The sequence below is a fragment of the Apodemus sylvaticus genome, unplaced genomic scaffold, assembly GCF_947179515.1.
Source record: "Apodemus sylvaticus unplaced genomic scaffold, mApoSyl1.1 scaffold_33, whole genome shotgun sequence".
In the NCBI taxonomy this organism is placed as follows: domain Eukaryota; kingdom Metazoa; phylum Chordata; class Mammalia; order Rodentia; family Muridae; genus Apodemus; species Apodemus sylvaticus.
In genome coordinates, this window is record NW_026263270.1 from 2,219,684 (window position 1) to 2,247,070 (window position 27,387).

The 27,387-nt window shown below is 37.1% G+C and overlaps 2 non-coding genes and 3 pseudogenes across 2 annotated transcripts; all 5 read right to left on the reverse strand.

The window, feature by feature from the left end:
- Positions 1-6,029: 6,029 nt before the first annotated feature.
- On the reverse strand, positions 6,030-6,131 carry LOC127676153 (U6 spliceosomal RNA). The gene has a single exon (XR_007975686.1). It is a non-coding gene; the product is annotated as a U6 spliceosomal RNA (small nuclear RNA).
- Positions 6,132-6,135: 4 nt separating this feature from the next.
- On the reverse strand, positions 6,136-6,235 carry LOC127676150 (uncharacterized; annotated as a pseudogene).
- Positions 6,236-6,291: 56 nt separating this feature from the next.
- Positions 6,292-6,391, reverse strand: LOC127676151 (uncharacterized; annotated as a pseudogene).
- A 4-nt stretch (positions 6,392-6,395) lies between these two features.
- Positions 6,396-6,495, reverse strand: LOC127676149 (uncharacterized; annotated as a pseudogene).
- Positions 6,496-6,499: 4 nt separating this feature from the next.
- Positions 6,500-6,608, reverse strand: LOC127676152 (U6 spliceosomal RNA). Its single transcript, XR_007975685.1, has one exon. It is a non-coding gene; the product is annotated as a U6 spliceosomal RNA (small nuclear RNA).
- Positions 6,609-27,387: the final 20,779 nt, after the last annotated feature.

The window sequence follows — 27,387 nt, forward strand, 5'->3', positions numbered from 1 at the left end:
TAACTCGAAAAGCTTTGGTGTTGCGTGTATGTTTAAGCGTGTACCCACAAAAGAGAACGCACAGGAGAGTTTTCTCTAGAAAGAATATGTAAGAATACCACGTATTAAGGAAATACCCTGTTGCAGAGTAAAGACAAATACGTACTTATTGGAAACACTTTACGAGAAGAAATAACGCATCGTAAAAAATTAGGTTGTATCTCCTAAACAACAGGTTGTAACTCGAAAAGATTTGGTGTGGCGTGTACGTCTAAACGTGTAGCCTGAAAAGAGTACACACAGGAGAGTTTTATTTGGTCAAAATTTGTCAGAAAACCACGTTTTAAGGAAATCCCGCATCGTGCGAAATTATGTTGTTTTTCCTAAACAACATGTTGTAATTCGAAAAGCTTTGGAGTTGAGTGTATGGCTAAGCATGTAGCCTCAAAGGAGACCGCACAGGAGAGTTTTCTCTCAAAAGAATATGCAAGAATACCTCGTTATAAGGAAATACAGTGTTGCAGAGTAAAGCCAAATTTTTACATAATGGAAACACTTAAACTTTATGAGAAGAAATAATGCATCGTAAAAAAATTAGCTTGTATCTCCTAAACAACACGTTGTAACTCGACAAGATTTAGTGTCTCAGGCACGTCTAATTGTGTAGCCTCAAAAGAGAACCCACAGGAGTATTTTCTTTCGTCAAAATTTGTCAGAAAACCACGTTTTAAGGAAATCCCGCATCATGCTAAATTATCTTGTTTTTCCTAAACAACACATTGTAACTCGAAAACTTTGGTGTTGCGTGTATGTCAAAGCGTATAGCCTCAAAAGAGAACGCACAGGAGAGTTTTCTCTCGAAAGAATATGTAAGAATACCACGTTATAAGGAAATACAGTGTTGCAGAGTAAAGACAAATACGTACTTATTGGAAAAACTTAAACTTTACGAGAAGAAATAAGGCATCTTACAAAATTAGTTTTTATCTCCTAAACAACACGTTATAACTCGAAAAGATTTGGTGTGGTATGTACGCCTAAACGTGTAGCCTAAAAAGAGAACCCACAGGATAATTTTCTTTCGTCAAAATTTGTCAGAAAACCACGTTTTAAGGAAATCCCGCATCGTGTGAAATTATCTTGTTTTTCCTAAAAAACACGTTGTAACTCGAAAAGCTTTGGTGTTGCGTGTATGTCTAAGCATGTAGCCTCAAAGGGGAACGCACAGGAGAGTTTTCTCTCGAAAGAATATGCAAGAATACCACGTTATAAGGAAATACAGTGTTGCAGAGTAAAGGCAAATATGTACGTAATGGAAACACTTAAACTTTATGAGAAGAAATAACGCATCGTAAAAAAATTAGCTTGTATCTCCTAAACAACACGTTGCAACTCGAAAAGATCTGGTGTTGCGTGAATGTCTAAGCATGTAGCCTCAAAGGAGAACGCACAGGAGAGTTTTCTCTCGAAAGAATATGCAAGAATACCACGTTATAAGGAAATACAGTGTTGCAGAGTAAAGGCAAATATGTACGTAATGGAAACACTTAAACTTTATGAGAAGAAATAACGCATCGTAAAAAAAATTAGCTTGTTTCTCCTAAACAACACGTTGTAACTCGAAAAGATTTGGTGTGGCGTGTACGTCTAAATGTGTAGCCTCAAAAGAGAACCCACAGGAGTATTTTCTTTCGTCAAAATTTGTCAGAAAACCACGTTTTAAGGAAATCCCGCATCATGCGAAATTATCTTGTTTTTCCTAAACAACACGTTGTAAGTCGAAAAGCTTTGGTGTTGCGTGTATGTCTAAGCGTGTAGCCTCAAAAGAGAACGCAAAGGAGAGTTTTTTCTCGAAAGAATATGTAAGAATACCACGTTATTAGGAAATACAGTGTTGCAGAGTAAAGACAAATACTTACGTCTTGGAAAAACTTTACAAGAAGAAATAACGCATCGTAAGAAATTAGCTTGTATCTCCTAAACAACACGTTGTAACTCGAAAAGCTTTGGTGTTGCGTGTATGTGTAAGCGTGTAGCCTCAAAGGAGAACGCAAAGGAGAGTTTTTTCTCGAAAGAATATGTAAGAATACCACGTTATTAGGAAATACAGTGTTGCAGAGTAAAGACAAATACTTATGTATTGGAAAAACTTTACGAGAAGAAATATCGCATCGTACAAAATTAGCTTGTATCTACTAAACAACACGTTGCAACTTAAAAAGATTTGGTGTGGCCTGTACGTTTAAACGTGTAGCCTGAAAAAAGAAGCTATAGGAGAATTTTCTTTGGTCAAAATTTGTCAGAAAACCACGTATTAAGGAAATCCCGCATCGTGCGAAATTATCTTGTTTTTCCTAAACAAAACGTTTTAACTCGAAATGCTTTGGTGTTGCGTGTATGTCTAAGCGTGTAGCCTCAAAAGAGAACGCTCAGGAGAGTTTTCTCTCGAAAGAATATGTAAGAATACCACGTTATAAGGAAATACAGTGTTGCAGAGTAAAGACAAATACGTACTTATTGGAAAAACTTAAACTTTACGAGAAGAAATAACGCATCGTACAAAATTAGCTTGTATCTCCTAAACAACACGTTGTAACTTAAAAAGATTTGGTGTGGCCTGTACGTCTAAACGTGTAGCCTCAAAAGAGAACCCATAGGAGAATTTTCTTTGGTCAAAATTTGTCAGAAAACCACGTATTAAGGAAATTCCGCATCGTGCGAAATTATCTTGTTTTTCCTAAACAAAACGTTTTAACTCGAAAAGCTTTGGTGTTGCGTGTATGTCTAAGCCTGTAACCTCAAAGGAGAATGCCCAGGAGAGTTTTCTCTCGAAAGAATATGTAAGAATACCACGTTAAAGGAAATACAGTGTTGCAGAGTAAAGACAAATACGTACTTATTGGAAAAACTTAAACTTTACGAGAAGAAATAAGGCATGTTCCAAAATTAGTTTGTATCTCCTAAACAACACGTTATAACTTGAAAAGATTTGGTGTGGTGTGTACGTCTAAACTTGTAGCCTCAAAAGAGAACCCACAGGATAATTTTCTTTCGTCAAAATTTGCCAGAAAACCACGTTTTAAGGAAATCCCGCATCTTGCGAAATTATCTTGTTTTTCCTAAACAACACGTTGTAACTCGAAAGCTTTGGTGTTGCGTGTATGTCTAAGCGTGTAGCCTCAAAAGAGAACGCACAGGAGAGTTTTCTCTCGAAAGAATATGTAAGGATACCACGTTATAAGGAAATACAGTGTTGCAGAGTAAAGACAAATACGTACGTATTGGAAACACTTTATGAGAGAAATAACGCATCTGGCAAAATTGGCTTGTATGTCCTAAACAACTCGTTGTAACTCGAAAAGATTTGGTGTGGGATGCACGTCTAAACGTGTAGCCTCAAAAGAGTACCCACAGGAGAGTTTTATTTCGTCAAAATTTGTCAGAAAACCACGTTTTAAGGAAATCCCGCATCTTGCGAAATTATCTTGTTTTTCCTAAACAACACGTTGTAAATCGAAAAGCTTTGGTGTTGCGTGAATGTTTAAGCATGTAGCCTCAAAGGAGAACGCACAGGAGAGTTTTCTCTCGAAAGAATATGCAAGAATACCACGTTATAAGGAAATACAGTGTTGCAGAGTAAAGGCAAATATGTACGTAATGGAAACACTAAAACTTTATGAGAAGAAATAACGCATCGTAAAAAATTAGCTTGTTTCTCCTAAACAACAGGTTGTAACTTGAAATGATTTGGTGTGGCATGTACGTCTAAACGTGTAGCCTCAAAAGAGAACCCACAGGAGTATTTTCTTTCGTAAAAATTTGTCAGAAAACCACGTTTTAAGGAAATCCCGCATCATGCGAAATTATCTTGTTTTTCCTAAACAACACGTTGTAACTCGAAAAGCTTTGGTGTTGCGTGTATGTCTACGCGTGTAGCCTCAAAAGAGAACACACAGGAGAGTTTTTTCTCGAAAGGATGTGTAAGAATACCACGTTTTTAGGAAATACAGTGTTGCAGAGTAAAGACAAATACTTACATATTGGAAAAAACTTTACGAGAAGAAATAATGCATCGTAAGATATTAGCTTGTATCTCCTAAACAACACGTTGTAGCTTAAAAAGATTTGGTGTGGCCTGTACGTCTAAACGTGTAGCCTGAAAAGAGAACCCATAGATGAATTTTCATTGCTCAAAATATGTCAGAAAACCACGCATTAAGGAAATCCCGCATAGTGCGAAATGATCTTGTTTTTTCTAAACCAAACGTTTTAACTCGAAAAGCTTTGGTGTTGCATGTATGTCTAAGCGTGTAGCCTCAAAAGAGAACGCACAGGAGAGTTTTCTCTCGAAAGAATATGTAAGAATACCACGTTATAAGGAAATACAGTGTTGCACAGTAAAGACAAATACGTACTTATTGGAAAAACTTAAACCTTACGAGAAGAAATAAGGCATCTTAAAAAATTAGTTTGTATCTCCTAAACAACACATTATAACTCGAAAAGATTTGGTGTGGTGTTTATGTCTAAACGTGTAGCCTCAAAAGAGAACCCACAGGAAAATTTTCTTTCGTCAAAATTTGTCAGAAAACCACGTTTTAAGGAAATCCCGCATTCTGCGAAATTATCTTGTTTTTCTTAAACAAAACGTTTTAACTCGAAAAGCTTTGGTGTTGCTTGTATGTCTAAGCGTGTAGCCTCAAAAGAGAACGCACAGGAGAGTTTTCTCTCGAAAGAATATGTAAGAATACAACGTTATAAGGAAATACAGTGGTGCAGAGTAAAGACAAATATGTACTTATTGGAAAAACTTAAACTTAAGAGAAGAAATAACGCATCGTACAAAATTAGCTTGTATCTCCTAAACAACACGTTGTAACTTAAAAAGATTTGGTGTGGCCTGTACGTCTAAACGTGTAGCCTCAAAAGAGAACCCATAGGCGAATTTTCTTTGGTCAAAATTTGTCAGAAAACCACGTATTATGGAAATTCCGCATCGTGCGAAATTATCTTGTTTTTCCTAAACAAAACGTTTTAACTCGAAAAGCTTTGGTGTTGCGTGTATGTCTAAGCCTGTAACCTCAAAGGAGAATGCCCAGGAGAGTTTTCTCTCGAAAGAATATGTAAGAATACCACGTTATAAGGAAATACAGTGTTGCAGAGTAAAGACAAATACGTACTTATTGGAAAAACTTAAACTTTACGAGAAGAAATAAGGCATCTTACAAAATTAGTTTGTATCTCCTAAACAACACGTTATAACTTGAAAAGATTTGGTGTGGTGTGTACGTCTAAACTTGTAGCCTCAAAAGAGAACCCACAGGATAATTTTCTTTCGTCAAAATTTGTCAGAAAACCACGTTTTAAGGAAATCCCGCATCTTGCGAAATTATCTTGTTTTTCCTAAACAACACGTTGTAACTCGAAAGCTTTGGTGTTGCGTGTATGTCTAAGCGTGTAGCCTCAAAAGAGAACGCACAGGAGAATTTTCTCTCGAAAGAATATGTAAGGATACCACGTTATAAGGAAATACAGTGTTGCAGAGTAAAGACAAATACGTACGTATTGGAAACACTTTATGAGAGAAATAACGCATCTGGCAAAATTAGCTTGTATGTCCTAAACAACTCGTTGTAACTCGAAAAGATTTGGTGTGGGGTGCACGTCTAAACGTGTAGCCTCAAAAGAGTACCCACAGGAGAGTTTTATTTCGTCAAAATTTGTCAGAAAACCACGTTTTAAGGAAATCCCTCATCTTGCGAAATTATCTTGTTTTCCTAAACAACACGTAGTAACTCGAAAATCTTTGGTGATGCGTGTATGTCTAAGCGTGTAGCCTCAAAAGAGAACACACAGGAGAGTTTTCTCTCGAAAGAATATGTGAGAATACCACGTTATAAGGAAGAACAGTGTTGCAGAATAAAGACAAATAATTACGTATTGGAAACCCTTAAACTTTACGAGATGAAATAAAGCATCGTACAAAATTAGCTTGTATCTCCTAAACAACACGTTGTAACTCGAAAAGATTTGGTGTGGCGTGTACGTCTAAAGGTGTAGCCTCTGTATCACGAATTTGCGTGTCATCCTTGCGCAGGGGCCAAGCTAATCTTCTCTGTATCACGAATTTGCGTGTCATCCTTGCGCAGGGGCCATGCTAATCTTCTCTGTATCACGAATTTGCGTGTCATCCTTGCGCAGGGGCCATGCTAATCTTCTCTGTATCACGAATTTGCGTGTCATCCTTGCGCAGGGGCCATGCTAATCTTCTCTGTATCACGAATTTGCGTGTCATCCTTGCGCAGGGGCCATGCTAATCTTCTCTGTATCACGAATTTGCGTGTCATCCTTGCGCAGGGGCCATGCTAATCTTCTCTGTATCACGAATTTGCGTGTCATCCTTGCGCAGGGGCCATGCTAATCTTCTCTGTATCACGAATTTGCGTGTCATCCTTGCGCAGGGGCCATGCTAATCTTCTCTGTATCACGAATTTGCGTGTCATCCTTGCGCAGGGGCCATGCTAATCTTCTCTGTATCAAGAATTTGCTTGTCATCCTTGCGCAGGGGCCATGCTAATCTTCTCTGTATCACGAATTTGCGTGAAGGTGTAGCCTCAAAAGAGAACCACAGGACAATTTTCGTTCGTCAAAATTTGTCAGAAAACCACGTTTTAAGGAAATCCCGCATTGTGAGAAATTATCTTGTTCTTCATAAACAACAAATTGTAACTCGAAAAGCTTTGGTGTTGCGTGTATGTTTAAGCGTGTACCCTCAAAAGAGAACGCACAGGAGAGTTTTCTCTCGAAAGAATATGTAAGAATACCACGTATTAAGGAAATACCGTGTTGCAGAGTAAAGACAAATACGTACTTATTGGAAACACTTTACGAGAAGAAATAACGCTTCGTAAAAAATTAGCTTGTATCTCCTAAACAACAGGTTGTAACTCGAAAAGATTCGGTGTGGCGTGTACGTCTAAACGTGTAGCCTCAAAAGAGTACACACAGGAGAGTTTTATTTGGTCAAAATTTGTCAGAAAACCACGTTTTAAGGAAATCCCGCATCGTGCGAAATTATGCTGTTTTTCCTAAACAACATGTTGTAATTCGAAAAGCTTTGGAGTTGAGTGTATGTCTAAGCATGTAGCCTCAAAGGAGACCGCACAGGAGAGTTTTCTCTCAAAAGAATATGCAAGAATACCTCGTTATAAGGAAATACAGTGTTGCAGAGTAAAGCCAAATTTTTACATAATGGAAACACTTAAACTTTATGAGAAGAAATAATGCATCGTAAAAAAATTAGCTTGTATCTCCTAAACAACACGTTGTAACTCGATAAGATTTAGTGTCTCGGGCACGTCTAAATGTGTAGCCTCAACAGAGAACCCACAGGAGTATTTTCTTTCGTCAAAATTTGTCAGAAAACCACGTTTTAAGGAAATCCCGCATCATGCTAAATTATCTTGTTTTTCCTAAACAACACATTGTAACTCGAAAAACTTTGGTGTTGCGTGTATGTCAAAGGGTATAGCCTCAAAAGAGAACGCACAGGAGAGTTTTCTCTCGAAAGAATATGTAAGAATACCACGTTATAAGGAAATACAGTGTTGCAGAGTAAAGACAAATACGTACTTATTGGAAAAACTTAAACTTTACGAGAAGAAATTAGGCATCTTACAAAATTAGTTTCTATCCCCTAAACAACACCTTATAACTCGAAAAGATTTGGTGTGGTATGTACGTCTAAACGTGTAGCCTAAAAAGAGAACCCACAGGATAATTTTCTTTCGTCAAAATTTGTCAGAAAACCACGTTTTAAGGAAATCCCGCATCGTGTGAAATTATCTTGTTTTTCCTAAAAAACACGTTGTAACTCGAAAAGCTTTGGTGTTGCGTGTATGTCTAAGCATGTAGCCTCAAAGGGGAACGCACAGGAGAGTTTTCTCTCGAAAGAATATGCAAGAATACCACGTTATAAGGAAATACAGTGTTGCAGAGTAAAGGCAAATATGTACGTAATGGAAACACTTAAACTTTATGAGAAGAAATAACGCATCGTAAAAAAATTAGTTTGTATCTCCTAAACAACACGTTGCAACTCGAAAAGATCTGGTGTTGCGTGAATGTCTAAGCATGTAGCCTCAAAGGAGAACGCACAGGAGAGTTTTCTCTCGAAAGAATATGCAAGAATACCACGTTATAAGGAAATACAGTGTTGCAGAGTAAAGGCAAATATGTACGTAATGGAAACACTTAAACTTTATGAGAAGAAATAACGCATCGTAAAAAAATTAGCTTGTTTCTCCTAAACAACACGTTGTAACTCGAAAAGATTTGGTGTGGCGTGTACGTCTAAATGTGTAGCCTCAAAAGAGAACCCACAGGAGTATTTTCTTTCGTCAAAATTTGTCAGAAAACCACGTTTTAAGGAAATCCCGCATCATGCGAAATTATCTTGTTTTTCCTAAACAACACGTTGTAAGTCGAAAAGCTTTGGTGTTGCGTGTATGTCTAAGCGTGTAGCCTCAAAAGAGAACGCAAAGGAGAGTTTTTTCTCAAAAGAATATGTAAGAATACCACGTTATTAGGAAATACAGTGTTGCAGAGTAAAGACAAATACTTACGTCTTGGAAAAACTTTACAAGAAGAAATAACGCATCGTAAGAAATTAGCTTGTACCTCCTAAACAACACGTTGTAACTCGAAAAGCTTTGGTGTTGCGTGTATGTGTAAGCGTGTAGCCTCAAAGGAGAACGCAAAGGAGAGTTTTTTCTTGAAAGAATATGTAAGAATACCACGTTATTAGGAAATACAGTGTTGCAGAGTAAAGACAAATACTTAAGTATTGGAAAAACTTAACGAGAAGAAATAACGCATCGTACAAAATTAGCTTGTATCTACTAAACAACACGTTGCAACTTAAAAAGATTTGGTGTGGCCTGTACGTCTAAACGTGTAGCCTGAAAAAAGAAGCTATAGGAGAATTTTCTTTGGTCAATAAGGGAATACAGTGTTGCAGAGTAAAGACAAATACGTATGTATTGGAAACCCATAAACTTTACGAGATGAAATAAAGCATCGTACAAAATTAGCTTGTATCTCCTAAACAACACGTTGTAACTCGAAAAGATTTGGTGTGGTATGTAGTCTAAACGTGTAGCCTCAAAAGAGAACCCACAGGACAATTTTCTTTCATCAAATTTTGTCAGAAAACCACGTTTTAAGGAAATCACGCAACGTGAGAAATTATCTAGTTCTTCCTAAACAACACGTTTTAACTCGAAAAGCTTTGGTGTTGGGTGTATGTCTAAGCATGTAGCCCCAAAAGAGAACGCAGAGGAGAGTTTTCTCTCGAAAGAATATGCAAGAATGCCACGTTATAAGGAAATACAGTGTTGCAGAGTAAAGACAAATATTTATTGGAAAAACTTTACAAAAAGAAATAACGCATCGTACAAAATTAGCTTGTATCGCCTAAACAACACGTTGTAACTTAAAAAGATTTGGAGTGGCCTGTACGTCTAAACGTGTAGTCTCAAAAGAGAACCCATAGGAGAATTTTCTTTGGTCAAAATATATCAGAAAACCACGTATTAAGGAAATCCCTCATTGTGCGAAATTATCTTGCTTTTCCTAAACAACACGTTGTAACGCGAAAAGCTTTGGTGTTGCGTGTATGTCTAAGCGTGTAGCCTCAAAAGAGGATGCACAGGAGAGTTTTTTCTCGAAAGAATATGTAAGAATACCACGTTATAAGAAAATACAGTGTTGCAGACTAAAGGCAAATACGTACGTATTGGAAACACTTTACTAGAAGAAATAACGCATCGTACAAAATTAGCTTGTATCTCCTAAACAACACGTTGTAACTCGAAAGGATTTGGTGTGGCATGTACGTCTAAACGTGTAGCCTCAAAAGAGAACCCACAGGAGAATTTTCTTTCGTCAAAATTTTTCAGAAACCACGTTTTAAATACATCCCGCATCGTGCGAAATTATCTTGTTTTTCCTAAACAACACATTGTAACTTGAAAAGCTTTGGTGTTGCGTGTATGTCTAAGCGTGTAGCCTCAAAAGAGAACGCACAGGAGAGTTTTTTCTCGATAGAATTTGTAAGGATACCACGTTATAAGGAAATACAGTGTTGCAGAATAAAGACAAATACGTATGTATTGGAAACCCATAAACTTTACGAGATGAAATAAAGCATCGTACAAAATTAGCTTGTATCTCCTAAACAACACGTTGTAACTCGAAAAGATTTGGTGTGGCGTGTACGTCTAAACGTGTAGCCTCAAAAGAGAACCTACAGGACAATTTTCTTTCGTCAAAATTTGTCAGAAAACCACGTTTTAAGGAAATCCCGCATCGTGAGAAATTATCTTGTTCTTCCTAAACAGCTCGTTTTAACTCGAAAAGCTTTGGTGTAGGGTGTATTTCGAAGCGTGTAGCCCCAAAAGAGAACGCACAGGAGAGTTTTCTCTCGAAAGAATATGTAAGAATACCACGTTATAAGGAAATACAGTGTGGCAGAGTAAAGACAAATACGTCCGTATAGGAAGCACTTTATGAGAAAAATAACGAATCTTGCAAAATTAGCTTGTATGTCCTAAACAACATGTTGTAACTCAAAAGGATTTGGTGTGGCATATACGTCTAAACGTGTAGCCTCAAAAGAGAACCCACAGGAGAGTTTTCTTTTGTCAAAATTTGTCAGAAAACCACGTTTTAAGGAAATCCCGCATCCTGCGAAATTATCTTGTTTTTCCTAAGCAACACGTTGTAACTAGAAAAGCTTTGGTGTTGCGTGTATGTCTAAGCGTGCAGCCTCAAAAGAGAATGCACAGGAGAGTTTTCTCTCGAAAGAATATGTAAGAATACCACGTTATAAGGAAATATATTGCTGTAGAGTAAAGACATATACGTTCTTATTGGAAACACATTATGAGAAGAAATAACGCATGGTACAAAATTAGCTTGAATCTCCAAAACAACACGTGGTAACTCAAAAAGATTTGGTGTGGCATGTACGTCTGAACGTGTAGCCTCAAAAGAGAACACACAGGAGAATTTTCTTTGGTCAAATTTGTCAGAAAACCACGTATTAAGGAAATCCCGCATCGGGCGAAATTATCTTGTTTTTCCTAATCAACACGTTGTAACTCGAAAAGCTTTGGTGTTGCGTGTATGTCTAAGCGTGTAGCCTCCAAAGAGAATGCACAGGATAGTTTTCTCTCGAAAGAATATGTAAGAATACCATGTGATAAGGAAATACAGTGTTGCAGAGTAAAGACAAATACGTACTTATTGGAAACACTTTACGAGAAGAAATAACGCATCATGGAAAATTAGCTTGTATCTCCTAAACAACACGCTGTAACTCGAAAAGATTTGGTGTGGCGTGTACGTCTAAACGTGTAGCCTCAAAGAGAACCCACAGGAGATTTTTCTTTCCTCAAAATTTGTCAAAAACCACGTTTTAAGGAAATCCCGCATCGTGCATAATTATCTTGTTTTTCCTAAACAACATGTTGTAACTCGAAAAGCTTTGGTTTTGCGTGTATGTCTAAGCGTGTAGCCTTAAAAGAGAACGCACAGGAGAGTTTTTTCCCGAAAGAATATGTAGGAATACCACGTTATAAGGAAATACAGTGTTGCAGAGTAAAGACAAGTACATACTTATTGGAAACACTTAAACTTTACGAGTAGAAATAACACATAGTACAAAATTAGCTTGTATCTCCTAAACAACACGTTATAACTGGAAAGGATTTGGTGAGGCTTGTACGTCTAAACGTATATCCTCAAAAGAGAACCCACAGGAGAATTTTCTTTCGTCAAAATTTGTCAGATAACCACGTTTTTAGGAAATCCCGTATCATGCGAAATTATCTTGTTTTTCCTAAACAACACGTTGTAACTCGAAAAGCTTTGGTTTTGCGTGTATGTCTAAGCATGTAGCCTCCAAAGAGAACGCACAGGAGAGTTTTCTCTCGAAAGAATATGTAAGAATACCACGTTATAAGGAAATACAAAGTTGCAGAGTAAAGGCAAATACATACGTATTGGAAACACTTAAACTTTACGAGAAGAAATAATGCATCGTAAAAAAAATTAGCATGTATCTCCTAAACAACACGTTGAAACTCAAAAAGATTTGGTGTGGCGTGTACATCTAAACGTGTAGCCTCAAAAGAGAACCCACAGGAGAATTTTCTTTCGTCAAAAATTGTCAGAAAACCACGTTTTAAGGAAATCCCGCATCGTGGGAAATTATCTTGTTCTTCCTAAACAACACGTTGTAACTCGAAAAGCTTTGGTGTTGCGTATATGTCTAAGCGTGTAGCCTCAAATGAGAACGCACAGGAGAGTTTTCTCTTGAAAGAATACGTAAGAATACCACGTTATAAGGAAATACAGTGTTGCAGAATAAAGACATATACTTACTTATTGGAAAAACTTTAGGAGAAGAAATAACGCATCTTACAAAATTAGCTTGTATCTCCTAAACAACACGTTGTAACTTAAAAAGATTTGGTGTGGCCTGCACGTCTAAACGTGTAGCCTCAAAAGAGAACCCATAGAGGAATTTTCCTTGGTCAAAATTTGTCAGAAAACCACTTATTAAGGAAATCCCGCATCGTGCGTAATTATCTTGTTTTTCCTAAACAACACGTTGTAACTCGAAAAGCTTTGGTGTTGCGTGTATGTCTAAGTGCGTAGCCTCAAAGGGGAACGCCCAGGAGAGTTTTCTCTCGAAAGAATATGTAAGAATGCCACGTTATAAGGAAATACAGTGTTGCAGAGTATAGACAAATACGTACTTATTTGAAACACTTTACGAGAAGAAATAAAGCATCATGCAAAATTAGCTTGTATCTCCTAAACAATACATTGTAACTGGAAAAGATTTTGTGTGGTGTGTACGTCTAAACGTGTAGCCTCAAAAGAGAACCCACAGGAGAGTTTTCTTTGGTCAAAATTTGTCAAAAACCACGTTTTACGGAAATCCCGCATCGTGCGAAAATATCTTGTTTTTCCTAAACAACACGTTGTAACTCGAAAAGCTTTGGTGTTGCGTGTATTTCTAAGCGTGTAGCCTCAAAAGAGAACGCACAGGAGAGTTTTCTCCCGAAAGAATATGTAAGAATACCACGTTATAAGGAAATACAGTGTTGCAGAGTAAAGACAAATACATACTTATTGGAAACACTTAAACTTTACGAGAAGAAATAACACATAGTACAAAATTAGATTGTATCTCCTAAACAACACGTTATAACTCGAAAGGATTTGGTGTGGCGTGTACGTCGAAACGTGTACCCTCAAAAGAGAACCCACAGGAGAATTTTCTTTCATCAAAATTCGTCAGAAAACCACGTTTAATGAAATCCCGCATCATGCGAAATTATCTTGTTTTTCCTAAACAACACGTTGTAACTCGAAAAGCTTTGGTGTTGCGTGTATGTCTAAGCATGTTGCCTCCAAAGAAAATGCACAGGAGAGTTTACTGTCGAAAGAATATGTAAGAATACCACGTAATAAGGAAATACAGTGTTGCAGAGTAAAGGCAAATACATACGTATTGGAAACACTTAAACTTTACGAGAAGGAATAAGGCATCATAAAAAAATTAGCTTGTATCTCCTAAACAACACGTTGTAACTCAAAAAGATTTGGTGTGGTGTGTACATCTAAACGTGTAGCCTCAATAGAGAACCCACAGGAGAATTTTCTTTCGTCAAAATTTGTCAGAAAACCACGTTTTAAGGAAATCCCACATCGTCGGAAATTATCTTGTTCTTCCTAAACAACACATTGTAACTCGAAAAGCTTTGGTGTTGCGTGTTTGTCTAAGCGTGTAGCCTCAAATTAGAACGCACAGGAGAGTTTTCTCTCGAAAGAATATGTAAGAATACCACATTATAAGGAAATACAGTGTTGCAGAGTAAAGACATATTCTTACTTATTAGAAAAACTTTACGAGAAGAAATAAACTATCGTACAAAATTAGCTTGTATCACCTAAACAACACGTTGTAACTTAAAAAGATTAGGTGTGGCCTGTACGTCTAAACGTGTAGCCTCAAAAGAGAACCCATAGGAAAATTTTCCTTGGTCAAAATTTGTCAGAAAACCACTTATTAAGGAAATCCCGCATCGCGCGAAATTATATTGTTTTTCCTAAACAGCACGTTGTAACGCGAAAAACTTTGGTGTTGCCTGTATGTCTAAGCTTGTAGCCTCAAAGGGGAACACACAGGAGAGTTTTCTCTCGAAAGAATATGTAAGAATACCACGTTATAAGGAAATACAGTGTGGCAGACTAAAGGCAAATACGTACGTATTGGAAACACTTTACGAGAAGAAATAACGCATCATACAAAATTAGCTTGTATCTCCTAAACAACACGTTGTAACTTGAAAGGATTTGGTGTGGCGTGTACGTCTAAACGTGTAGCCTCAAAAGAGAACCCACAGGACAATTTTCTTTCGTCAAAAATTTTCAGAAATCCACGTTTTAAGGAAATCCCGCATCGTGTGAAATTATCTTGTTTTTCCTAAACAACACATTGTAACTCGAAAAGCTTTGGTGTTGCGTGTATGTCTAAGCGTGTAGCCTCAAAAGAGAACGCACAGGAGAGTTTTCTCTCGAAAGAATATGTAAGAATACCACGTTATAAGGGAATACAGTGTTGCAGAGTAAAGACAAATACGTATGTATTGGAAACCCATAAACTTTACGAGATGAAATAAAGCATCGTACAAAATTAGCTTGTATCTCCTAAACAACACGTTGTAACTCGAAAAGATTTGGTGTGGTATGTAGTCTAAACGTGTAGCCTCAGAAGAGAACCCACAGGACAATTTTCTTTCATCAAATTTTGTCAGAAAACCACGTTTTAAGGAAATCACGCAACGTGAGAAATTATCTAGTTCTTCCTAAACAACACGTTTTAACTCGAAAAGCTTTGGTGTTGGGTGTATGTCTAAGCATGTAGCCCCAAAAGAAAACGCAGAGGAGAGTTTTCTCTCGAAAGAATATGCAAGAATGCCACGTTATAAGGAAATACAGTGTTGCAGAGTAAAGACAAATATTTATTGGAAAAACTTTACAAGAAGAAATAACGCATCGTACAAAATTAGCTTGTATCGCCTAAACAACACGTTGTAACTTAAAAAGATTTGGAGTGGCCTGTACGTCTAAACGTGTAGTCTCAAAAGAGAACCCATAGGAGAATTTTCTTTGGTCAAAATATATCAGAAAACCACGTATTAAGGAAATCCCTCATTCTGCGAAATTATCTTGTTTTTCCTAAACAACACGTTGTAACGCGAAAAGCTTTGGTGTTGCGTGTATGTCTAAGCGTGTAGCCTCAAAAGAGGATGCACAGGAGAGTTTTTTTCTCGAAAGAATATGTACGAATACCACGTTATAAGAAAATACAGTGTTGCAGACTAAAGGCAAATACGTACTTATTGGAAACACTTTACTAGAAGAAATAACGCATCGTACAAAATTAGCTTGTATCTCCTAAACAACACGTTGTAACTCGAAAAGATTTGGTGTGGCATGTACGTCTAAACGTGTAGCCTCAAAAGAGAACCCACAGGAGAATTTTCTTTCGTCAAAATTTTTCAGAAACCACGTTTTAAATACATCCCGCATCGTGCGAAATTATCTTGTTTTTCCTAAACAACACATTGTAACTCGAAAAGCTTTGGTGTTGCGTGTATGTCTAAGCGTGTAGCCTCAAAAGAGAACGCACAGGAGAGTTTTTTCTCGATAGAATTTATAAGGATACCACGTTATAAGGAAATACAGTGTTGCAGAATAAAGACAAATACGTATGTATTGGAAACCCATAAACTTTACGAGATGAAATAAAGTATCGTACAAAATTAGCTTGTATCTCCTAAACAACACGTTTTAACTCGAAAAGATTTGGTGTGGCGTGTACCTCTAAACGTGTAGCCTCAAAAGAGAACCTACAGGACAATTTTCTTTCGTCAAAATTTGTCAGAAAACCACGTTTTAAGGAAATCCCGCATTGTGAGAAATTATCTTGTTCTTCCTAAACATCTCGTTTTAACTCGAAAAGCTTTGGTGTAGGGTGTATTTCGAAGCGTGTAGCCCCAAAAGAGAACGCACAGGAGAGTTTTCTCTCGAAAGAATATGTAAGAATACCACGTTATAAGGAAATACAGTGTGGCAGAGTAAAGACAAATAGGTCCGTATTGGAAGCACTTTATGAGAAAAATAACGAATCTTGCAAAATTAGATTGTATGTCCTAAACAACACGTTGTAACTCAAAAGGATTTGGTGTGGCATGTACGTCTAAACGTGTAGCCTCAAAAGAGAACCCACAGGAGAGTTTTCTTTCATCAAAATTTGTCAGAAAACCACGTTTTAAGGAAATCCCGCATCGTGCGAAATTATCTTGTTTTTCCTAAGCAACACGTTGTAACTAGAAAAGCTTTGGTGTTGCATGTATGTCTAAGCGTGCAACCTCAAAAGAGAATGAACAGGAGAGTTTTCTCTCGAAAGAATATGTAAGAATACCACGTTATAAGGAATTATATTGCTGGAGAGTAAAGACATATACGTACATATTGGAAACACATTATGAGAAGAAATAACGCATGGTACAAAATTAGCTTGAATCTCCAAAACAACACGTGGTAACTCAAAAAGATTTGGTGTGGCATGTACGTCTGAACGTGTAGCCTCAAAAGAGAACCCACAGGAGAATTTTCTTTGGTCAAATTTGTCAGAAAACCACGTATTAAGGAAATCCCGCATCGGGCGAAATTATCTTGTTTTTCCTAATCAACACGTTGTAACTCGAAAAGCTTTGGTGTTGCGTGTATGTCTAAGCGTGTAGCCTACAAAGAGAATGCACAGGATAGTTTTCTCTCGAAAGAATATGAAAGAATACCATGTGATAAAGAAATATTGTGTTGCAGAGTAAAGACAAATACGTACTTATTGCAAACACTTTACGAGAAAAAATAACGCATCATGCAAAATTAGCTTGTATCTCCTAAACAACACGCGGTAACTCGAAAAGATTTGGTGTGGCGTGTACGTCTAAACGTGTAGCCTCAAAGAGAACCCACAGGAGATTTTTCTTTCGTCAAAATTTGTCAAAAACCAAGTTTTAAGGAAATCCAGCATCGTGCATAATTATCTTGTTTTTCCTAAACAACATGTTGTAACTCGAAAACATTTGGTGTTGCGTGTATGTCTAAGCGTGTAGCCTCAAAAGAGAACGTACAGGAGAGTTTTTTCCCGAAAGAATATGTAGGAATACCACGTTATAAGGAAATACAGTGTTGCAGAGTAAAGACAAATACATACTTATTGGAAACACTTAAACTTTACGAGTAGAAATAACACATAGTACAAAATTAACTTGTATCTCCTAAACAACACGTTATAATTCGAAAGGATTTGGTGTGGCTTGTACGTCTAAACGTGTACCCTCAAAAGAGAACCCACAGGAGAATTTTCTTTCGTCAAAATTTGTCAGAAAACCACGTTTTAAGGAAATCCCGCATCATGCGAAATTATCTTGTTTTTCCTAAACAACACGTTGTAACTCGAAAAGCTTTGGTTGTGCGTGTATGTCTAAGCATGTAGCCTCCAAAGAGAACGCACAGGAGAGTTGTCTCTCGAAAGAATATGTAAGAATACAACGTTATAAGGAAATACAGTGTTGCAGAGTAAAGGCAAATACATACGTATTGGAAACACTTAAACTTTAGGAGAAGAAATAACGCATCGTAAAAAAATTAGCTTGTATCTCCTAAACAACACGTTGAAACTCAAAAAGATTTGGTGTGGCGTGTACATCTAAACATGTAGCCTCAAAAGGGAACCCACAGGAGAATTTTCTTTCGTCAAAATTTGTCAGAAAACCACGTTTTAAGGAAATCCCGCATCGTGGGAAATTATCTTGTTCTTCCTAAACGACACGTTGTAACTCGAAAAGCTTTGGTGTTGCGTATATGTCTAAGCGTGTAGCCTCAAATGAGAACGCACAGGAGAGTTTTCTCTTGAAAGAATATGTAAGAATACCACGTTATAAGGAAATACAGTGTTGCAGAATAAAGACATATACTTACTTATTGGAAAAACTTTAGGAGAAGAAATAACGCATCGTACAAAATTAGCTTGTATCTCCTAATCAACACGTTGTAACTTAAAAAGATTTGGTGTGGCCTGTACGTCTAAACGTGTAGCCTCAAAAGAGAACCCATAGAGGAATTTTCCTTGGTCAATATTTGTCAGAAAACCACTTATTAAGGAAATCCCGCATCGTGCATAATTATCTTGTTTTTCCTAAACAACATGTTTTAACTCGAAAAGCTTTGGTGTTGCGTGTATGTCTAAGTGCGTAGCCTCAAAGGGGAACGCCCAGGAGAGTTTTCTCTCGAAAGAATATGTAAGAATACCACGGTATAAGGAAATACAGTGTTGCAGAGTATACACAAATACGTACTTATTGGAAATACTTTACGAGAAGAAATAAAGCATCATGAAAAATTAGCTTGTATCTCCTAAACAACACGTTGTAACTGGAAAAGATTTGGTGTGGTGTGGACGTCTAAACGTGTAGCCTCAAAAGAGAACCCACAGGAGAGTTTTCTTTGGTCAAAATTTGTCAAAAACCACGTTTTACGGAAATCCCGCATCGTGTGAAAATATCTTGTTTTTCCTAAACAACACGTTGTAACTTGAAAAGCATTGGTGTTGCGTGTATTTCTAAGCGTGTAGCCTCAAAAGAGAACGCACAGGAGAGTTTTCTCCCGAAAGAATATGTAGGAATACCACGTTATAAGGAAATACAGTGTTGCAGAGTAAAGACAAATACATACTTATTGGAAACACTTAAACTTTACGAGAAGAAATAACACATAGTACAAAATTAGCTTGTATCTCCTAAACAACACGTTATAACTCGAAAGGATTTGGTGTGGCGTGTATGTCTAAACGTGTACCCTCAAAAGAGAACCCACCGGAGAATTTTCTTTCATCAAAATTTGTCAGAAAACCACGTTTTAAGGAAATCCCGCATCATGCGAAATTATCTTGTTTTTCCTAAACAACACGTTGTAACTCGAAAAGCTTTGGTGTTGCGTGTATGTCTAAGCGTGTAGCCTCCAAAGAGAACGCACAGGAGAGTTTACTGTTGAAAGAATATGTAAGAATACCACGTAATAAGGGAATACAGTGTTGCAGAGTAAAGGCAAATACATACATATTGGAAACACTTAAACTTTACGAGAAGAATAAGGCATCATAAAAAAATTAGCTTGTATCTCCAAACAACACGTTGTAACTCAAAAAGATTTGGTGTGGTGTGTACGTCTAAACGTGTAGCCTCAATAGAGACCCCACAGAAGAATTTTCTTTCGTCAAAATTTGTCAGAAAACCACGTTTTAAGGAAATCCCGCATCGTGGGAAATTATCTTGTTCTTCCTAAACAACACATTGTAACTCGAAAAGCTTTGGTGTTGCGTGTATGTCTAAGCATGTAGCCTCAAATGAGAACGCACAGGAGAGTTTTCTCTCGAAAGAATATGTAAGAATACCACATTATAAGGAAATACAGTGTTGCAGAGTAAAGACATATTCTTATTTATTAGAAAAACTTTACGAGAAGAAATAACCTATCGTTCAAAATTAGCTTGTATCTCCTAAACAACACGTTGTAACTTAAAAAGATTAGGTGTGGCCTATACGTCTAAACGTGTAGCCTCAAAAGAGAACCCATAGGAGAATTTTCCTTGGTCAAAATTTGTCAGAAAACCACTTATTAAGGAAATCCCGCATCGCGCGAAATTATATTGTTTTTCCTAAACAACACGTTGCAACGCGAAAAGCTTTGGTGTTGCCTGTATGTCTAAGCGTGTAGCCTCAAAGGGGAACACACAGGAGAGTTTTCTCTCCAAAGAATATGTAAGAATACCACGTTATAAGGAAATACAGTGTTGCAGACTAAAGGCAAATACGTACCTATTGGAAACACTTTACGAGAAGAAATAACGCATCGTACAAAATTAGCTTGTATCTCCTAAACAACACGTTGTAACTCGAAAGGATTTGGTGTGGCGTATACGTCTAAACGTGTAGCCTCAAAAGAGAACCCACAGGACAATTTTCTTTGGTCAAAAATTTTCAGAAATCCACGTTTTATGGAAATCCCGCATCGTGCGAAATTATCTTGTTTTTCCTAAACAACACATTGTAACTCGAAAAGCTTTGGTGTTGCGTGTATGTCTAAGCGTGTAGCCTCAAAAGAGAACGCACAGGAGAGTTTCTCTCGAAAGAATATGTAAGAATACCAAGTTATAAGGGAATACAGTGTTGCAGAGTAAAGACAAATACGTATGTATTGGAAACCCATAAACTTTACGAGATGAAATAAAACATCGTACAAAATTAGCTTGTATCTCCTAAACAACACGTTGTAACTCGAAAAGATTTGGTGTGGCATGTACGTCAAAACGTGTAGCCTCAAAAGAGAACCCACTGAACAATTTACTTTCATCAAATGTTGTCAGAAAACCACGTTTTAAGGAAATCACGCAACGTGAGAAATTATCTAGTTCTTCCTAAACAACACGTTTTAACTCGAAAAGCTTTGGTGTTGGGTGTATGTCTAAGCATGTAGCCCCAAAAGAGAACGCAGAGGAGAGTTTTCTCTCGAAAGAATATGTAAGAATGCCACGTTATAAGGAAATACAGTGTTGCAGAGTAAAGACAAATATTTATTGGAAAAACTTTACAAGAAGAAATAACGCATCGTACAAAATTAGCTTGTATCGCCTAAACAACACGTTGTAACTTAAAAAGATTTGGAGTGGCCTGTACGTCTAAACGTGTAGTCTCAAAAGAGAACCCATAGGAGAATTTTCTTTGGTCAAAATATATCAGAAAACCACGTATTAAGGAAATCCCTCATTCTGCGAAATTATCTTGTTTTTCCTAAACAACACGTTGTAACGCGAAAAGCTTTGGTGTTGCGTGTAAGTCTAAGTGTGTAGCCTCAAAAGAGGATGCACAGGAGAGTTTTTTCTCGAAAGAATATGTAAGAATACCACGTTATAAGGAAATACAGTGTTGCAGACTAAAGGCAAATACGTACGTATTGGAAACACTTTACTAGAAGAAATAACGCATCGTACAAAATTAGCTTGTATCTCCTAAACAACACGTTGTAACTCGAAAAGATTTGGTGTGGCATGTACGTCTAAACGTGTAGCCTCAAAAGAGAACCCACAGGAGAATTATCTTTCGTCAAAATTTTTTCAGAAACCACGTTTTAAATAAATCCTGCATCGTGCGAAATTATCTTGTTTTTCCTAAACAACACATTGTAACTCGAAAAGCTTTGGTGTTGCGTGTATGTCTAAGCGTGTAGCCTTAAAAGAGAACGCACAGGAGAGTTTTTTCCCGAAAGAATATGTAGGAATACCACGTTATAAGGAAATACAGTGTTGCAGAGTAAAGACAAATACATACTTATTGGAAACACTTAAACTTTACGAGAAGAAATAACACATAGTACAAAATTAGCTTGTATCTCCTAAACAACACGTTATAACTTGAAAGGATTTGGTGTGGCTTGTACGTCTAAACGTGTACCCTCAAAATAGAACCCACAGGAGAATTTTCTTTCGTCAAAATTTGTCAGATATCCACGTTTTAAGGAAATCCCGCATCATGCGAAATTGTCTTGTTTTTCCTAAACAACACGTTGTAACTCGAAAACTTTGGTTTTGCGTGTATGTCTAAGCGTGTAGCCTCAAAAGAGAACGCACAGGAGAGTTTTTTCTCGATAGAATTTGTAAGGATACCACGTTATAAGGAAATACAGTGTTGCTGAATAAAGACAAATACGTATGTATTGGAAACCCATAAACTTTACGAGATGAAATAAAGCATCGTACAAAATTAGCTTGTATCTCCTAAACAACACGTTGTAACTCGAAAAGATTTGGTGTGGCGTGTACGTCTAAACGTGTAGCCTCAAAAGAGAACCCACAGGATAATTTTCTTTCGTCAAAATTTTTCAGAAAACCACGTTTTACGGAAATCCCGCATCGTGAGAAATTATCTTGTTCTTCCTAAACAGCACGTTTTAACTCGAAAAGCTTTGGTGTAGGGTATATTTGTAAGCGTGTAGCCCCAAAAGAGAACGCACAGGAGAGTTTTCTCTCGAAAGAATATGTAAGAATACCACGTTATAAGGAAATACAGTGTGACAGAGTAAAGACAAATACGTCTGTATTGGAAGCACTTTATGAGAGAAATAACGAATCTTGCAAAATTAGCTTGTATGTCCTAAACAACACGTTGTAACTCAAAAGGATTTGGTGTGGCATGTACGTCTAAACGTGTAGCCTCAAAAGAGAACCCACAGGAGAGTTTTCTTTCGTCAAAATTTGTCAGAAAACCACGTTTTAAGGAAATCCCGCATCGTGCAAAATTATCTTGTTTTTCCTAAGCAACACGTTGTAACTAGAAAAGCTTTGGTGTTGCGTGTATGTCTAAGCGTGCAGCCTCAAAAGAGAATGCACAGGAGAGTTTTCTCTCGAAAGAATATGTAAGAATACCACGTTATAAGGAAATATATTGCTGCAGAGTAAAGACATATACGTACTTATTGGAAACACATTATGAGAAGAAATAACGCATGGTACAAAATTAGCTTGAATCTCCAAAACAACACGTGGTAACTCAAAAAGATTAGGTGTGGCATGTACGTCTGAACGTGTAGCCTCAAAAGAGAACCCACAGGAGAATTTTCTTTGGTCAAATTTGTCAGAAAACCACGTATTAAGGAAATCCCACATCGGGCGAAATTATCTTGTTTTTCCTAATCAACACGTTGTAACTCGAAAAGCTTTGGTGTTGCGTGTATGTCTAAGCGTGTAGCCTCCAAAGAGAATGCACAGGATAGTTTTCTCTCGAAAGAATATGTAAGAATACCATGTGATAAGGAAATACAGTGTTGCAGAGGAAAGACAAATACGTACTTATTGGAAACACTTTACGAGAAGAAATAACGCATCAAGCAAAATTAGCTTGTATCTCCTAAACAACACGCTGTAACTCGAAAAGATTTGGTGTGGCGTGTACGTCTAAACGTGTAGCCTCAAAGAGAACCCACAGGAGATTTTTCTTTCATCAAAATTTGTCAAAAACCACGTTTTAAGGATATCCCGCATCGTGCATAATTATCTTGTTTTTCCTAAACAACATGTTGTAACTCGAAAAGCTTTGGTGTTGCGTGTATGTCTAAGCCTGTAGCCTTAAAAGGGAACGCACAGGAGATTTTTTTCCCGAAAGAATATGTAGGAATACCACGTTATAAGGAAATACAGTGTTGCAGAGTAAAGACAAATACATACTTATTGGAAACACTTAAACTTTACGAGTAGAAATAACACATAGTACAAAATTAGCTTGTATCTCCTAAACAACACGTTATAACTCGAAAGGATTTGGTGTGGCTTGTACGTCTAAACGTGTACCCTCAAAAGAGAACCCACAGGAGAATTTTCTTTCGTCAAAATTTGTCAGATAACCTCGTTTTAAGGAAATCCCGCATCATGCGAAATTATCTTGTTTTTCCTAAACAACACGTTGTAACTCGAAAAGTTTTGGTTTTGCGTGTATGTCTAAGCATGTAGCCTCCAAAGAGAACGTAGAGGAGAGTTTTCTCTCGAAAGAATATGTAACAATACCACGTTATAAGGAAATACAGTGTTGCAGAGTAAAGGCAAATACATATGTATTGGAAACACTTAGACTTTACGAAAAGAAATAACGCATCGTAAAAAAATTAGCTTGTATCTCCTAAACAACACGTTGAAACTCAAAAAGATTTGGTGTGGCGTGTACATCTAAACGTGTAGCCTCAAACGAGAACCCACAGGAGAATTTTCTTTCTTCAAAATTTGTCAGAAAACCACGTTTTAAGGAAATCCCGCATCGTGGGAAATTATCTTGTTCTTCCTAAACAACACGTTGTAACTCGAAAAACTTTGGTGTTGCGTATATGTCTAAGCGTGTAGCCTCAAATGAGAACACACAGGAGAATTTTCTCTTGAAAGAATATGTAAGAATACCACGTTATAAGGAAATACAGTGTTGCAGAATAAAGACATATACTTATTTATTGGAAAAACTTTAGGAGAAGAAATAAAGCATCGTACAAAATTAGCTTGTATCTCCTAAACAACACGTTGTAACTTAAAAAGATTTGGTGTGGCCTGTACGTCTAAACGTGTAGCCTCAAAAGAGAACCCATAGAGGAATTTTCCTTGGTCAAAATTTGTCAGAAAACCACTTATTAAGGAAATCACGCATCGTGCATAATTATCTTCTTTTTCCTAAACAACACGTTTTAACTCGAAAAGCTTTGGTGTTGCGTGTATGTCTAAGTGCATAGCCTCAAAGGGGAACGCTCAGGAGAGTTTTCTCTCGAAAGAATATGTAAGAATACCAGGTTATAAGGAAATACAGTGTTGCAGAGTATAGACAAATACGTACTTATTGGAAACACTTTACGAGAAGAAATAAAGCATCATGCAAAATTAGCTTGTATCTCCTAAACAACACGTTGTAACTGGAAAAGATTTGGTGTGCTGTGTACGTCTAAACGTGTAGCCTCAAAAGAGAACCCACAGGAGAGTTTTCTTTGGTCAAAATTTGTCAAAAACCACGTTTTACGGAAATCCCGCATCGTGCGAAAATATCTTGTTTTTCCTAAACAACACGTTGTAATTCGAAAAGCTTTGGTGTTGCATGTATTTCTAAGCGTGTAGCCTCAAAAGAGAACGCACAGGAGAGTTTTCTCCCGAAAGAATATGTAGGAATATCACGTTATAAGGAAATACAGTGTTGCAGAGTAAAGACAAATACATACTTATTGGAAACACTTAAACTTTACGAGAAGAAATAACACATAGTACAAAATTAGCTTGTATCTCCTAAACAACACGTTATAACTCGAAAGTATTTGGTGTGGCGTGTACTTCTAAACGTGTACCCTCAAAAGATTACCCACAGGAGAATTTTCTTTCATCAAAATTTGTCAGAAAACCACGTTTTAAGGAAATCCCGCATCATGCGAAATTATCTTGTTTTTCCTAAACAACACGTTGTAACTCGAAAAGCTTTGGTGTTGCGTGTATGTCTAAACGTGTAGCCTCCAAAGAGAAAGCACAGGAGAGTTTACTGTCGAAAGAATATGTAAGAATACCACGCAATAAGGAAATACAGTGTTAGAGAGTAAAGGCAAATACATACGTCTTGGAAACTCTTAAACTTTACGAGAAGAAATAAGGCATCATAAAAAAATTAGCTTGTATCTCCTAAACAACACGTTGTAACTCAAAAAGATTTGGTGTGGTGTGTATATCTAAACGTGTAGCCTCAATGGAGAAACAACTGGAGAATTTTCTTTCGTCAAAATTTATCAGAAAACCACGTTTTAAGGAAATCCCGCATCGTGGGAAATTATCTTGTTCTTCCTAAACAACACATTGTAACTAGAAAAGCTTTGGTGTTGCGTGTATGTCTAAGCGTGTAGCCTCAAATGAGAACGCACAGGAGAGTTTTCTCTCGAAAGAATATGTATGAATACCACATTATACGGAAATACAGTGTTGCAGAGTAAAGACATATTCTTACTTATTAGAAAAACTGTACGAGAAGAAATAAGGCATCATAAAAAAATTAGTTTGTATCTACTAAACAACACGTTGTAACTCAAAAAGATTTGGTGTGGTGTGTATGTCTAAACGTGTAGCCTCAATAGAGAAGCCACAGAATTTTCTTTCGTCAAAATTTGTCAAAAAACCACGTTTTAAGGAAATCCCGCATCGTGGGAAATTATCTTGTTCTTCCTAAACAACACATTGTAACTCGAAAAGCTTTGGTGTTGCGTGTATGTCTAACGTGTAGCCTCAAATGAGAACGTACAGGAGAGTTTTCTCTCCAAAGAATATGTAAGAATACCACGTTATAAGGAAATACAGTGTTGCAGAGTAAAGACATATTCTTACTTATTAGAAAACTTTACGAGAAGAAATAACCTATCGTACAAAATTAGCTTGTATCTCCTAAACAACACGTTGTAACTTAAAAAGATTAGGTGTAGCGTGTACGTCTAAACGTGTAGCCTCAAAAGAGAACCCATAGAGGAATTTTCCTTGGTCAAAATTTGTCAGAAAACCACTTATTAAGGAAATCCCGCATCGCGCGAAATTATATTGTTTTTCCTAAACAATATTCTCTCGAAAGAATATGTAAGAATACCATGTTATAAGGAAATACAGTGTTGCAGACTAAAGGCAAATACGTACGTATTGGAAACACTTTACGAGAAGAAATAACGCATCGTACAAAATTAGCTTGTGTCTCCTAAACAACATGTTGTAACTTGAAAGGATTTGGTGTGGCGTGTACGTCTAAACGTGTAGCCTCAAAACAGAACCCACAGGACAATTTTCTTTCGTCAAAAATTTTCAGAAATCCACGTTTTAAGGAAATCCCGCATTGTGCGAAATTATCTTGTTTTTCCTATACAACACATTATAACTCGAATAGCTTTGGTGTTGCGTGTATGTCTAAGGGTGTAGCCTCAAAAGAGAACACACAGGAGAGTTTTTTCTCGAAAGAATATGTAAGAATATCACGTTATAAGGGAATACAGTGTTGCAGAGTAAAGACAAAAACGTATGTATTGGAAACCCATAAACTTTATGAGATGAAATAAAGCATCGTACAAAATTAGCTTGTATCTCCTAAACAACAAGTTGTAACTCGAAAAGATTTGGTGTGGCGTGTATGTCTAAACGTGTAGCCTCAAAAGAGAACCCACAGGACAATTTTCTTTCATCAAATTTTGTCAGAAAACCACGTTTAAAGGAAATCCCGCATCGTGAGAAATTATCTAGTTCTTCCTAAACAACATGTTTTAACTCGAAAAACTTTGGTGTTGGGTGTATGTCTAAGCATGTAGCCCCAAAAGAGAACGCAGAGGAGAGTTTTCTCTCAAAAGAATATGTAAGAATGCCACGTTATAAGTAAATACAGTGTTGCAGAGTAGAGACAAATACTTATTTATTGGAAAAACTTTACAAGAAGAAATAACGCATCATACAAAATTAGCTTGTATCGCCTAAACAACACGTTGTAACTTAAAAAGATTTGGAGTGGCCTGTACGTCTAAACGTGTAGTCTCAAAAGAGAACCCATAGGAGAATTTTCTTTGGTCAAAATATGTCAGAAAACCACGTATTAAGGAAATCCCTCATTGTGCGAAATTATCTTGTTTTTCCTAAACAACACGTTGTAACGCGAAAAGCTTTGGTGTTGCGTGTAA